The sequence below is a fragment of the Odocoileus virginianus genome, chromosome 27 (assembly GCF_023699985.2).
Source record: "Odocoileus virginianus isolate 20LAN1187 ecotype Illinois chromosome 27, Ovbor_1.2, whole genome shotgun sequence".
In the NCBI taxonomy this organism is placed as follows: Eukaryota; Metazoa; Chordata; class Mammalia; order Artiodactyla; family Cervidae; genus Odocoileus; species Odocoileus virginianus.
In genome coordinates this window covers 39,827,981-39,840,917 of record NC_069700.1, presented here as the reverse complement: position 1 = coordinate 39,840,917, position 12,937 = coordinate 39,827,981, and the positions used below count along the sequence as shown (strand labels likewise).

At 39.9% G+C, this 12,937-nt stretch overlaps 1 protein-coding gene across 14 annotated transcripts in view; it reads left to right on the top strand.

The window, feature by feature from the left end:
* The window catches only part of DST (dystonin), a 513,682-nt gene that overhangs the window by 110,414 nt on the left and 390,331 nt on the right, over positions 1–12,937 (top strand). The gene's annotated exons all lie outside the window — the stretch shown is intronic.

Below are 12,937 nucleotides of genomic sequence, written 5' to 3'. Positions count from 1 at the left end.
AACACCACTTTCTCATCTTAAAGAGTCTTTTAGTCTCTGGACATTGTCTTTCAATATGTCCGGATGATCTCCTAACTGTGGCTCTACCTAAGCGCTCCACACCCAGGAATGGCTCAGAGCCTTAATACATTAATGGTGAATCGTGGCCTATTTCATCGGTTGATTTCAAGTGGTCTTGCTTTTTTTGGATATTTGCTTTGGTCTTAAGAAACTCAATTTCTGTAAATTGAATGGGGATTATATGGTTAAAGATGCTTGTATCATTAGTTTTCTATTAGTAGAAAGTAGAAATATAGAATACTGAGCTGAATAATTAAATTCCAAGCCCCCCCCCCCCCCCCCCCGCAAAGCTCCACATCTATCCATGAACATGTTTCGTCTCCTTCTAGAACATATTTTATTATTTACATTCCTTTAATGCATGTAGAATTCTGTATACAGCACAATCAGAATTCCTTTGTGCCAAGGCTCTATTGTATGATGCTGCCACTGAACAAGTGCTATGATATTTTAGGCTAAAGCACATTTGTAGCATCTGTATATGCGTTCACGTCCAATACACTCATGTTTACATCTATACTTCTATTTAAAAATAGGATTCTTAATCAGTTGTTCCAGAACCTTAAAAAGATATTGCAATATACTAATAAACCTTATGGAACAGGTACATCTGTGTTCTTTAAGGTCAGAAAGAAAACGGTCTGAAAGTTTGAAAGTAAATACCTTTTTTACTTTAAAAAAAAAAAAAGGTAGCTGTATGAATTTTTGTCCCATCAAGTTTTACCTCTGTGACACGTGGGTAATTGCAGATGACTTGGAAAACAGAAATACCTGAGGTGCTGATTTGACTTGCCTTGAGGAAGTGGCCATTATGTAAAAGATGGTTTTTATTTGCCTTTGAAAGTAAGAGGAAATTGAAGATCCTGGAGGTCATTGCCGTTTTCACTATCTCATTTTCATTATAACCTAATAATCAGTATGGAACTTTACACATCCACTTTTTCAAACTTATAGTCCCGAATTTCCTGAAAAAGTGGAGGTTGTTTCCTTCATCTTCTTTGTGGTGTTAAAATGCATAAATCATCAGTTTGTCCTCGGCTTTATAAATGTTCTGTGTTTCGTCTGGTCTTGGAAAGAAAAGTAAGAGTATTGGCCAGTGTGTTATGTGGAAAGCTAGAGACCTGGGAAACTCATTGTTTCCCGATGTGTTTTGAAGCCGGTTATGATTTCCCATCAGTATCCAATTCGATGACTTCATTACAGAGCTTATTATCCCGATGACTTGCTGTGGGGGCTGATCTAATCAGAAAAGAATTGTAGGCTGTGAATAGGGAGTGTCAGCTCACTCAACTTTCAAAGTACAGTTGTTCCATTTTCTGAAATCATGCATTGTTCAAAACATTTTCCATTCCCATTTGAACTTGAGAGCTTATTTCGATTTTCATTTCTGACCAAGTTCCTTGGTTTCAGGGTGACTTTGCATTTGGCTGGAGTGTTATCAGGTTGCCAAGTGATCATATGCCCCAGCTGTTGAATGTGTGGGTCAGCTGTAGCAAATTCAGAATTTGTCTGTGGACAGAAACGGAGAATTACAGTGATATATAATGTTAGTAATTATGACTATTAGGTTTAGAAGTTGAGAGTTGAGTCCTCAGATGGCTTTGGAAGAACTTCAAACCTGGCCTTCTGGATCAGAACAAGAATAGCGGCAAGTGAGCGAGCCCTAATTATTTATGGTGTAGTCTATTCTTGGGTTTTGCTTCGGTCCTTACTTTTGAGTGAAAAGAGGCAACTGTCTGCTGAATTAGAATAACACAGAAAGAGCTGTTGGCTGCAGAGAAGGGTGCAGTGTTCTGATTCGTATTCCAGTGCCTTTACTTATAAAATAAGTAAATAAATACATAAAATGTATTTATTGCTAGGATGTTCAGGGCATCTGATTAAAAAAAAAAAATCTCATTACTTCAGCAGATTGCCAGAGGCAGGGTGAATAAAAGCATTTCTTTACAAATAAAACATATTTATTATTGTTTATACTAGAAATAGCCCATATCAGTGACTTTCTTTACTGTCTCATAGTGAATTATCCAGTGTATTTACCATGTAATACAAAACATTTTTAGTAGGTTAGCATAAAAGATGCACAACATCCCTCTTGTTCTTCCCTGTCAGTGTCAGGAAACCAACCTATATACTGTTATTAGAATTAATTTCTGTATATTATTATATTACTAGTATTAATTAGCTGTCACTGTGAACTTCTGCTGTTTGAATCTGTGATGGGAAGATTTTCTTTTCTCAACACATTGTTAATTTTTAAAATTGATGTTAAGTGTGAAAGTGAGAGCGCTAATGTAAATCCAATGAATTTTATTCTATACATTTTAGACTTAATGGAAAAGGAAGGTAAATTATTTTGGTCCTAGAAAATGAGTATTTTTCCATTGACATGGAAATTAATCAGTTATCCCCAAATAACTCTAACAAGAGTTTCTTATTCTCTATGAAAGATGAGTGGCAGATTTCTTACTTATGTATGACTATGTATCTGTGTGTATGCTGCTGCTGCTAAGTCGCTTCAGTCGTGTCCAACTCTGTGCTGCCCCATAGACGGCAGCCCACCAGGCCCCTCTGTCCCTGGGATTCTCCAGGCAAGAACCCTGGAGTGGGTTGCCATTTCCTTCTCCAATGCATGAAAGTGAAAAGTAAAAGTGAAGTCGCTCAGTCGTGTCCAACTCTTGAAGACCCCATGGACTGCAGCCTACCAGGCTCCTCCATCCGTGGGATTTTCCAGTCAATAGTACTGGAGTGGGTTGCCATTTCCTTCTCCAATCTGTGTGTATAGATCATGAAGAAACCCTCTTTGATTAAGAAAAAAGACAGAAGTTTCTGTTTTCCATGAAAACGCCGAGGAGTTGCTTTAATCCCTTTTCACATTAAGGCCCCGTGATTCTGCTTTTGTGCATGGTGACAAAAGGAAGTGAGAACTACTCCACTGTAATTTTCATTTTCAGTTCACTTTTAAGGCATACATAGATACATGAATGGTCAAAATCCTATCTTTTACTGTGTAAATTAACTCGGGTGCTGCCCGAATTGGAAGCTGGAGTGTAAAGGTTTCAGAGAACTTTGCCCCCTTCATACTGTGTGACCTCAGTGGTTTTCAGCTGGCTTCAGGATTCTGTGAAATCTTGATTGCAGATTTCATCTCCTCTTCGAGATTCATAGTCAGTTGTGTAGTGAATGATCTTTAATAGGGCCTCATCATGATTGGGAAGATCCCCTGGAGAAGGAAATGGCAACCCACTCTGGTATTCTTGTCTGGGAAATCCCATGGACTGAGGAGTCTGGAGGGCTACAGTCCATGGGGTCACAAAGAGTCAGATATGAGCATAGCGCATTGTGATAGTGCTGCTCGTAGCTAGTTATGATAGTATTAGTCTGGTCTTTTTCTTTTCTTTTAAAAAATGAAATAGGTTTAACTAGTAATGAGCGTTACACATTAGAGGTAGCTCAGATGGTAAAGCATCTTCCGACAATGTGGGAGACCTGGGTTCGATCCGTGATTCAGGAAGAACCCCTGAAGAAGTAAATGGCAACCCACTCCAGTACTCTTTCCTGGAAAATCCCATGGACGGAGGAGCCTGGTAGGCTGCAGTCCATGAGGTCGCAAAGAGTTGGACACAACTGAGCGACTTCACTTTCACTTTCAGTAATGAACGTTAGTTAAGACTGTGTTTGGATGTTTGTAGCAAAATACAGTTCATGGTGTTTTCTTTTTCTTAGGGACTGAAAGGCCCCAGGTAGGACTGGGAGGGCTGTGGGGAACCTCTATTCGCCACTAGGACCCAGACTTCTATGTTGCTTCTCGGCAATCATATGGTTGTTCTCTTGTTACAAGATGGCTGCTGCTCTTCCAGCCTTTGCATCTCAATTCCAGATGGGAAGAAGGGAAAGTATTAGGGGAAGCACCCTGACTGAAACTGCCCACCCTGACCAGGCACCATAATAATCATTTGCATGAGTTATTTTATAACAGGAGGTCCTGGTAAGGAAAACGGAACTAATAAGCCACTACTCAAATAGGAGTTTGGGGTTAACATATACATACTACTATATATAAAATAGGTAACCAACAAGGACCTATTGTATAGCACCAGGAACTATACTCAATATCTTGGTTACCTATTTTATGTATAGTAGCATGTAAATGTTAATTCCAAGCTCCTAATTTATCTCCCCCCTTTCCCTTTTGGTAACCCTAAGTTTGTTTTCTATGTTTGTGAGTCTATTTATGTCTTACAAATTAAAGTTCATTTGATCTTTTTTTAAGATTCCACATATAAGAGATAGCTTATGATATTTGTCTTTCTCTGTCAGACTTGTTCACTTAGTATGATAATATCTAGGTTCATCAATGTTGCTGCAAATAGAATTATTTCTTTTTTATGGCTGAGTAATATTTCACTGTGTGGTCTATCCCTTTAATGTAACTATATTTGTCATAGTTTTCTACTCTCTTTTCATTCAGAAGAGGAAGCAAACAGTCCTCCTGGGGTTGGATATTGGGGAAAACTCTGTCCTTCAGGTCAGTGGGATTTTCCGTGGACAGAGGCTGAAGGCTGCAGGGAGGGGAGCCTCAGTGGGAGGGTCTGGTGGGGCAATTCCGTTGGATTAGCAGAACCACGGAACTCATTTGGAGAGTTTGGCTGAATGGGATTGGGTGGCGGTTATGGGAAGATGCATATGGCTGAATATGGACCAGGTTGAAGAGAGCCTGGGATGCCATAGCGAACACCAGATTTGGGGTTTCTTCTCTAGGCAGAGAAATCTCATGATCTTTGGCAGGGTGTTAGATCAGTTTCAGGAAGATACTCCTGGTAACAGGGTGGAGGCTGAATGGGAAGGGAGCTTCAGGAAGCCACCGAACAGTTGGGTTTGTTGGATGGAAGGCTGATTCAGTAGGAGCTTACTTCAGAAACTTACAGCGTGGCTGATGGTTGGCTCTGTGTGGGGACAGGATAGGGCGCAATGACTTTGTTGTTGAAGTTACAGTTGAATATACTTGGGTTCTTTTTAATTTGTAAAAAATCTCTTACAGTGTGTGTTCATTACAAAACATGGTTTGGAGTTTTAAAAATTCATTTAAAGCTGCTGTTAAATAGACCTTTAGCTTAAACTGTAGATGGATGTTATCCAGTCAATTCAGTAAATGATGTGAAGAGCTGACTCATTGGAAAAGATCCTGATGCTGGGAAAGATTGAGGGCAGGAAGAAAAGAGGGTGACAGAAGATGAGATGGTTACATGGCATCATCGACTCAATGGACATGAGTTTGAGCAAACTCTGGGAGATAGTGAAGGATGGGGAAGCCTGGCATGCTGCAGTCCATGGGGCTGCAAAGAGTCGGGCATGATTGAGCTACTAAACAACAACAACAAATAAATATTTATCAAAAAAAAGAAAATACCGTTTTGAGATAGTCTTTTTCCTTTTTTTTTCCTTTAAAGGAGTGTGGTTGACATAACATTAGAAAAAAAATCTTAATATTATATCATTGTTAGGGCTTCCCAGGTAGTCCTAGCGGTAAAGAACCACTACAGGAGGCATAAGAGACTTGAGTTTGATCCCTGGGTGGGAAGGTCAGCTGGAGGAAGGCACGGCAACCCACTCCAGTGTTCTTGCCTGGAGAATCCCATGGACAGAGGAGCCTGGCGGGCCACAGTCCACAGGATTGCAGAGAGTTGGATGTGCCTGAAGTGACTTAGCATACATGCACTTCTATGACAGGCACAGTATTGCAAATGAGTTCTCTCTCATTTCTAAATCTCATAACTATTTAGCTACTGCTGTTTCACCAATATGAACATTGAGGCTAGAGAAGTTAATTTTCCTGAAATCATATAGCTAAAACTGGTAGCAGTGACATTTGACCATCAAGGATATATTTGATAAAAGCTATATATTTTGAGTTTTGTTATACTGACCAGGAAATGTTACAGAAATAGTGTTTTTAAGCATATTTTTAAAACTAGGAGTATGATTTTGATTATTACTACATCTTTCTGAAATGTGTTAAATGGATACATGAAATAAAAAGTAATAGTTTAAAAATTCATAGAGATTTAGTTCAAATAGTAAATAGATTTTGGAGCTTGAACCTGTTGTGTCTTAGCTGGCTTATATATCCTAATGGGTAGATATCCATGAAAACAAAATAGAATTTTAGTATGATCATTTCCAGTGTGTATTTAGATTGAGATTTTTGAAAAGAATTAGGTTTTGTAAATGTCACTGATGAATGTGGCCGCCTTGATACATGCCTGAGATGTTTCCTGGAAAGAATCGTCAAAGGGAGCTGACAAAGTCGTGATTTTTCTCCAGTGGGTGGAAATATTTCCCAGTGAATCCTGGTATTAAAGACATTATACAAAGATACCATTGTCCCAGTGAATTAAAAACATGGCCCTGTTTGCAGCGGTAGAGTGCTCCATGCTGGCCGTGCCAGTGTCGCGGTTTGTCTTCTTGATGTTGGGCATGAAGCAGTACTATTCGGTGGCTTATTTTACCCTCCTGCAGTGAGAGAGGCAGACCTCCCTCACTCTCCACCTCACCAGGTTAAAACCTGAGCTGAAAGTCGTTCAGTCGTGTCCGACTCTGCGCTCCAGGCCAGTACACTGGAGTGGGTAGCCTTCTCCAGGGGATCCTCCCAACCCAGGGATCGAACCCAGGTCTCCCACGTTGCAGGCAGATTCTTTACCAGCTGAGCCACAAGGGAAGCCATTTTAGGTTGTTAAAGGTGGGATAAATAGGTTAAAAAAGGTGGGATAAAATAGGGCATATAAGGTATTTTGGGTAGTAGAGATCACATAGTCAGTGAATGAGATAGACCTAAAAATGCAAGTCCTCTGACTCCTCCTAGGGCAGTGGCCATAAAAAACAAAAAACTTTTTTTAAGGGAAGTTTTGGTTTTATGGAAAAATTGAGCAGAGTACAGAGTTCTTACATGCTCCCTGCCCTCCCCACAGTTTCCCCTTTTGATATCTTGCATTGGTGTGGTACATTTGTTTAACTGATGAACCAGTATTAGTACATTATTATTGACTAAGATCCAGTTTGCGTTTGTAACACTGCACAGTTCTTTCTGGGCTCTTTAGCCTGTTTCATTGATCTGTGTGTCTGCTTTTGTGTCCCTGTCATATTGTTTTCATTACCATAGCTTTGTATGTGGTCTCAAGTCAGGGAGCCTGATTCTTTCAGCTCTGTTCTTCCTTCTCAAGAGTATTTTGGCTTTTCAGGGTCTTTTCTTTTTCCATACACATTTTAAGATTATTTGTTCCAGTTCTGTGAAAAATGCCATCAGTGTTGATAGGGGCTGCATTGATGGAGTTTGCCTTGGGTAGTATGCTCATTTTAACAGTATTCTTCCTGTTCAAAAACACAGTGTATCTTTGCATCTGTTTCTGTTGTCTCCATTTTTTTTCATTGATATCTTATAGTTTTCTGAGTACAGGTCTTTTACTTCCTTTATTCCGAGGTGTTTTCTTCTTTTTGATGTGATGGTAAATGGGATTGTTGCCTTAATTTCTTTCTGATAGTTCATTGTTAGTGTATAGAAATGTGACAGATTTCTATATATTAATTTTGTATCCTGCAGCTTAACCAAATTCATTGATGAGCTCTAGTAGTTTTCTGGTGATGGCTGTAGGGTTTTCTTTGTATAGTGTCACGTCATCTGCCAACAGTGACAGTTTTCTTCTTTTTTTCCAGTTTGGATTCCTTTTATTTCTTTTTCTTGTCTGATTTCTGTGGCTGAGACTTTCAAAACTATGTTGAATATGTACAGTTCTTTGAGAGTTGACACATGCATGCCGTGGGTTCACTATTAGAGTATCATATAGAATAGTTTGACAGCCCCCAAGTCCTATGTTCTGCCTCTTCATTCTCCCATGCTTCTGGTAACCACTGATCTTTTTTTTTTTTTTTTTTGTCTCCATGTAGTTTAATTTTTTCCAGAGTTTCCTATAGTTGGAAGTACACAGAATGTAGTCTCCTTAGACTGGTTTCTTTTGCGTGAAAGTGAAAGTGAAAGTTGCTCAGTCGTGTCTGACTCTTTGTGACCCCATGGCCTATACAGTCCATGGAATTCTCCAGGCCAGAATACTGGAGTGGGTTGCCTTTCCCTTCTCTGGGGGATCTTCCTGGCCCAGGGATTGAACCCAGGTCTTCCGCATTGCAAGCGGATTCTTTACCAGCCGAGCTGCAAAGGAAGCCCTTCTTTCACCTAGTAATGTGCGTTTAAGGTTCCTCCATGTCTCTTCATGGCTTGATAGAGCATTTCTTTTTACTATTGAATAGTATTCCATTGTATGAATTTACGTCTGTTCATTCATTCACCTTTTGAAGGACTTCTTGGTTGCTTTCAACTTCCATCAATTTTGAGTAAAGAAAGGGAAAGTGAAGTCTCTCAGTCGTGTCTGACTCTTTGCGACCCCATGGACTGTAGCCCAGCAGGCTCCGCCATCCATGGGATTTTCCAGGCAGGAGTACTGGAATGGGTTGCCATTTCCTTCTCCAGGAGATCTTCCCGACCCAGGGATTGAACCCGGGTCTCCCGCATTGTAGGCAGATGCTTTACCGTCTGAGCAACCAGGGAAGTCTGGTGACATGTGATGGGGAGTATCTTTTCATATGTGCATTTGCATTTATGAATCTCCTTTGGTGAGTTGTCTGGTCAGATCTTTTGCCTTTTGTTTTCTTCCTGTTGAGTTTTGAGTCCTTTGTATCTTTCAGTATCAGTCCTTTATCACATATCTTTCATGAATGATGAATAAATTGTTTTTTTAAGTTTACTTAAATTTCAATTTTATTAAGTTTATTTTGAAATTTTAATTATATTTCAAAATTTAACTTAAGAGATTTGAATATTTTATTTTTAATTTAATTTTATATTATAGTTGATTTATTACTACACTGTTGTGTTACTTTTAGGCATTCAGCAAAATGATTCAGTTGTCCATGTACATATATTCATTCTTTGTCAGATTCTTTCCCCATAGAGGTTATTACAGAATACTGAGTTATACAGTAGGTCCTGCGTTATACAGTAGGTCCTTGTTCACTATCTGTTTTGTATGTAGTAATGTGTGTATGTTGTTGTTGTTGAGTTGCTCAGTTGTGTCTGACTCTCTGCGACCCCGTGGACTGCAGCACGCCAGGCTTCCGTGTCCTTCACAATCTTCCAGAGCTTGCTCAGACTCATGTCCATCGAGTCGGTGATGCCATCCAACCATCTTGTCCTCTGTCGTCCCCTTCTCCTCCTGCCTTCAACCTTTCCCAGCATCAGGGTCTTTTCCAATGAGTCAGTTCTTTGCATCAGGTGGCCAAAGTATTGGAGCTTCAGCATCAGTCCTTCCAATGAATATTCAGAACTGATTTCCTTTAGGATTGACTGCTTTGATCTTGCAGTCCAAGGTACTCTCAAGAGTCTTCTCCAACACCACAGTTCAGAAGCATCAATTCTTCAGAGCTCAGCCTTCTTTATGGTCCAGCTCTCACATCCATACATGACTACCGGAAAAACCATAACTTTGACAGTATGGACCTTTGTTGGCAAAGTAATGTCTCTGGTTTTTAATATGTTGTCTAGGTTTGCCATGGCTTTTCTCCCAAGGAGCAAGTGTCTTTTAATTTCATGGCTGCAGTCACCATCTGCAGTGATTTTGGAGCCCAAGAAAATAAAGTCTGTCACTGTTTCCATTGTTTCCCCATCTATTTGCCTTGAAGTCATGGGACCAGATGCCATGATCTTTGATTTTTGAATGTTGAGTTTTAAGCCAGCTTTTTCACTCTCCTCTTTCACTTTCATCAAGAGACTCTTTAGTTCTTCTTTGCTTTCTGCCATAAGAGTGGTGTTATCTGCATACCTGAAATTATTGATATTTCTCCTGGCAATTTTGATTCCACTTTGTGCTTCATCCAGCCTGGCATTTTGCATGATGTACTCTGCATATAAGTTAAATAAGCAGGGTGACAGTATACAGCCTTGACATATTCCTTTCCCCATTTGCAACCAGTCTGTTTTTCCTTGTCCGGTTCTAACTGTTGCTTCCTGACCTGCATGCAAGTTTCTCAGGAGGCAGATCAGGTGGTCTGGTATTCCCATCTCTTGAAGAATTTTCCACAGTTTGTTGTGATCCAGTCAGTCAAAGGCTTTAGTGTCATTAGTGAAGCAGATGTTTTTCTAGAATTCTCTTGCTTTTTCCAGCAGATGTTGGCAATTTGATCTCTGGTTCCTTTGCTTTTTCTAAATCCAGCTTGAGCATCTGAGAGTTCTTGGTTCATGTACTGTTGAAGCCTAGCTTGGAGAATTTTGAGCATTACTTTGCTAACATGTGAAATGAGTGCACACATGCAGTAGTTTGAACATTCTTTGTGTATATGGTAGTGATCTTTTTATGTTGTTACCTCCTTTTGACACTTTTGAACCACTGCATATTATAGATAATATTTAAATAAATAGGGCCCTGGGCATTTTCTTTCCCAGGGGCACATTGTTTGTAAATACTGTTTTGTTTTGCATATGTTCACCATGTGGACCTCCTACGTGGGCTTGCTTGGGGTGGCTCAGAGTTCAGCAATCTGACAGTTTGCTTTGGTGAATCTGCATATGCTGCGGCTACAGTTCAGGTATCCTGCTGGCTGGCAGCTATGATGCGTTATAACACTTGAGTCTAAAATTAGTTGAACTATTCTATTTTAAGGATAGGCTGACATTAGTAGTTCATGTCCTGCAAAACATGTGAAAGTTAAACTCTTAGGGTATCGAGTTACTTCTTTTAAAATGTAGTCAGGAGTAGGACTAAATAGATAGTAGTTTATATAATTGGAGAATTTTTGTGATGGTGATTTGATTGTAGTCTGAGTATCATGCTGTGCATATAGATAATGTCTAAGAGCAGAAAGTTTTACTGTTACTACTTAGAATTAAGCAGCAGGTAAATGATCGTGTTTGAGTTCTAAAACCATGAGTTATGAGGTAAAACAAGATTACCTGATTATTTCTTCAGCGTATTTTTGGAAGAGCTACTGCCTGTAAATATTTATGAATGCTGGAAACCACTGGCTGCTTTTGCTAGGAAAAAAGTATTTGGTTGTTCATTTTGTGATCTTTGTAATAACTTTATTTACATAACAGAAACTAGAGAATATTGACAATACTTGGTAGATAAAAACCCAAGTGGTTGAAATTCAGAGTTTTGACTTTGCATAGATATTATTTAAATAAATAACTTTATGATCTTCCTGAGGAAGGGCTTATGGTTATGAAGGCAGTTGTAGTGTTATTTGACTGTGTCTTTCACACAGTCTCAGAAGCTCGAACAACTTAGCTGCTACAGATGACATATTTTTTATACTTTGAACAAAACAGATTGAAGAATTCTAAATTACAGAAAGCAAAATGCAAGCGTGCTTTCTGTTCCTCATGGAAAAATAGATGTATTTAATGTTACTAATGTTTTCTTATTTTGAAAACTGTATAGAAATTTAAATCTGGCTCCTTAGTAGAGTTAAAATGATAAATAGGATAAAATACTTTTGTAACTAGCGTTTCATTGAAAGCAGTCAGGCTGCATTATTCCCAACCTCATCTTTCTATATTTCTCATCAGAAATTAGTTGATCCCATGCTCAGATGCACAGATCACTGTGTCACTTACACCCTCCCGGAGCCTCCGTCGTTTGCTCTGATCAGGGTCCTTGGGAAGGCTGGGGAGAGAGGAGACACTTGGGGGTAGGAGAAATTTATCTTCACCAATTGAAATATGTGGTTTAATTCTAAATGCTTATTGATCATGTACTTAAAAATGTGCAGAGGAGCGGGCGCCTGTGGAAGGAAGAGGGATGCAGGCTGGGGGCTGTAGCCTCTGGAAGACCAGAGACGGTGAGGCCAATGGGCCCCCTCCACGCATGTCAGTGAGCCCCTCGGGGACGGCCCGTCCAGGCCTCGAAGGTTCTGCGGGCGGAAGGGACTCGGGCAGGACTGGCGTCTGAGGGAAGCGGGTCCGGGGAGGAGGCTCCGTGCTGTGGGTGAGGGTGGAAGGTGTTGGTGGAGTGTTTTCTGCATTTGTCTTTTCATTTGCACAGTCTGACCTTGTATTTCACTTTTTGCCCTGTGGGGAGAGTATTATCATAACGACTTAATCAGTGCTTTAAACAAGAGAGATTTTATCTGTGGGTAATCAGTGTTAAGCTATAAATTTTACCCAGTGTTTTTAAGAACTCTGCTAATACCATGGATATATTATCAAATCTTAGGCTTCACTTGTGAGAAATACCTTGTAGACCTGGCTCAACAAATGCAAAGGTTGAGACAGTCTTGCCCTTTGAGAAAAGCCTGCGTTGCTCTGAACTGCCCTCTTAAGGCCTGCTTTTGCTGCATTCACGGATCTTGCCCAGTGATGTTGTCATTGTTGATTGAGGTCTTGACATGGTGTAGGAAGTTCAGAGATCGATGATCATAACTCCTTACATATTGATCATATTTTTATAAACCCGTAATAATTTCATTCTTACACCCCCTCTCTGAGACAAGTCACGTAAGAGTCAGTTCCTTGGAAACTCGTTTCCCATGCCTGCATTGGCTGGTGGCTGACTGGGTCCTGACAGTGAGTCCACAGAGGCCTCTGCTCTTGGTGTTGTGGTCTATCTTTATACGCATTCACAGCTGTTATTAACCGTATAAGTGATGTATGTGACGAGAGTGCATAGTCTCAGTTTAAACAAACCGCTATTTAATAAGTCCTGGGATTATTGGTAGAGGTCTATATTTAGGAAGTAGATAAATACAGTTTCTTTTTTGTGTAACATTGTTTTGGACTAGCTTTAACTTACAAACTTTATTGAAAAATTCTGTTGCTGGCTATTGGGAATTTAGG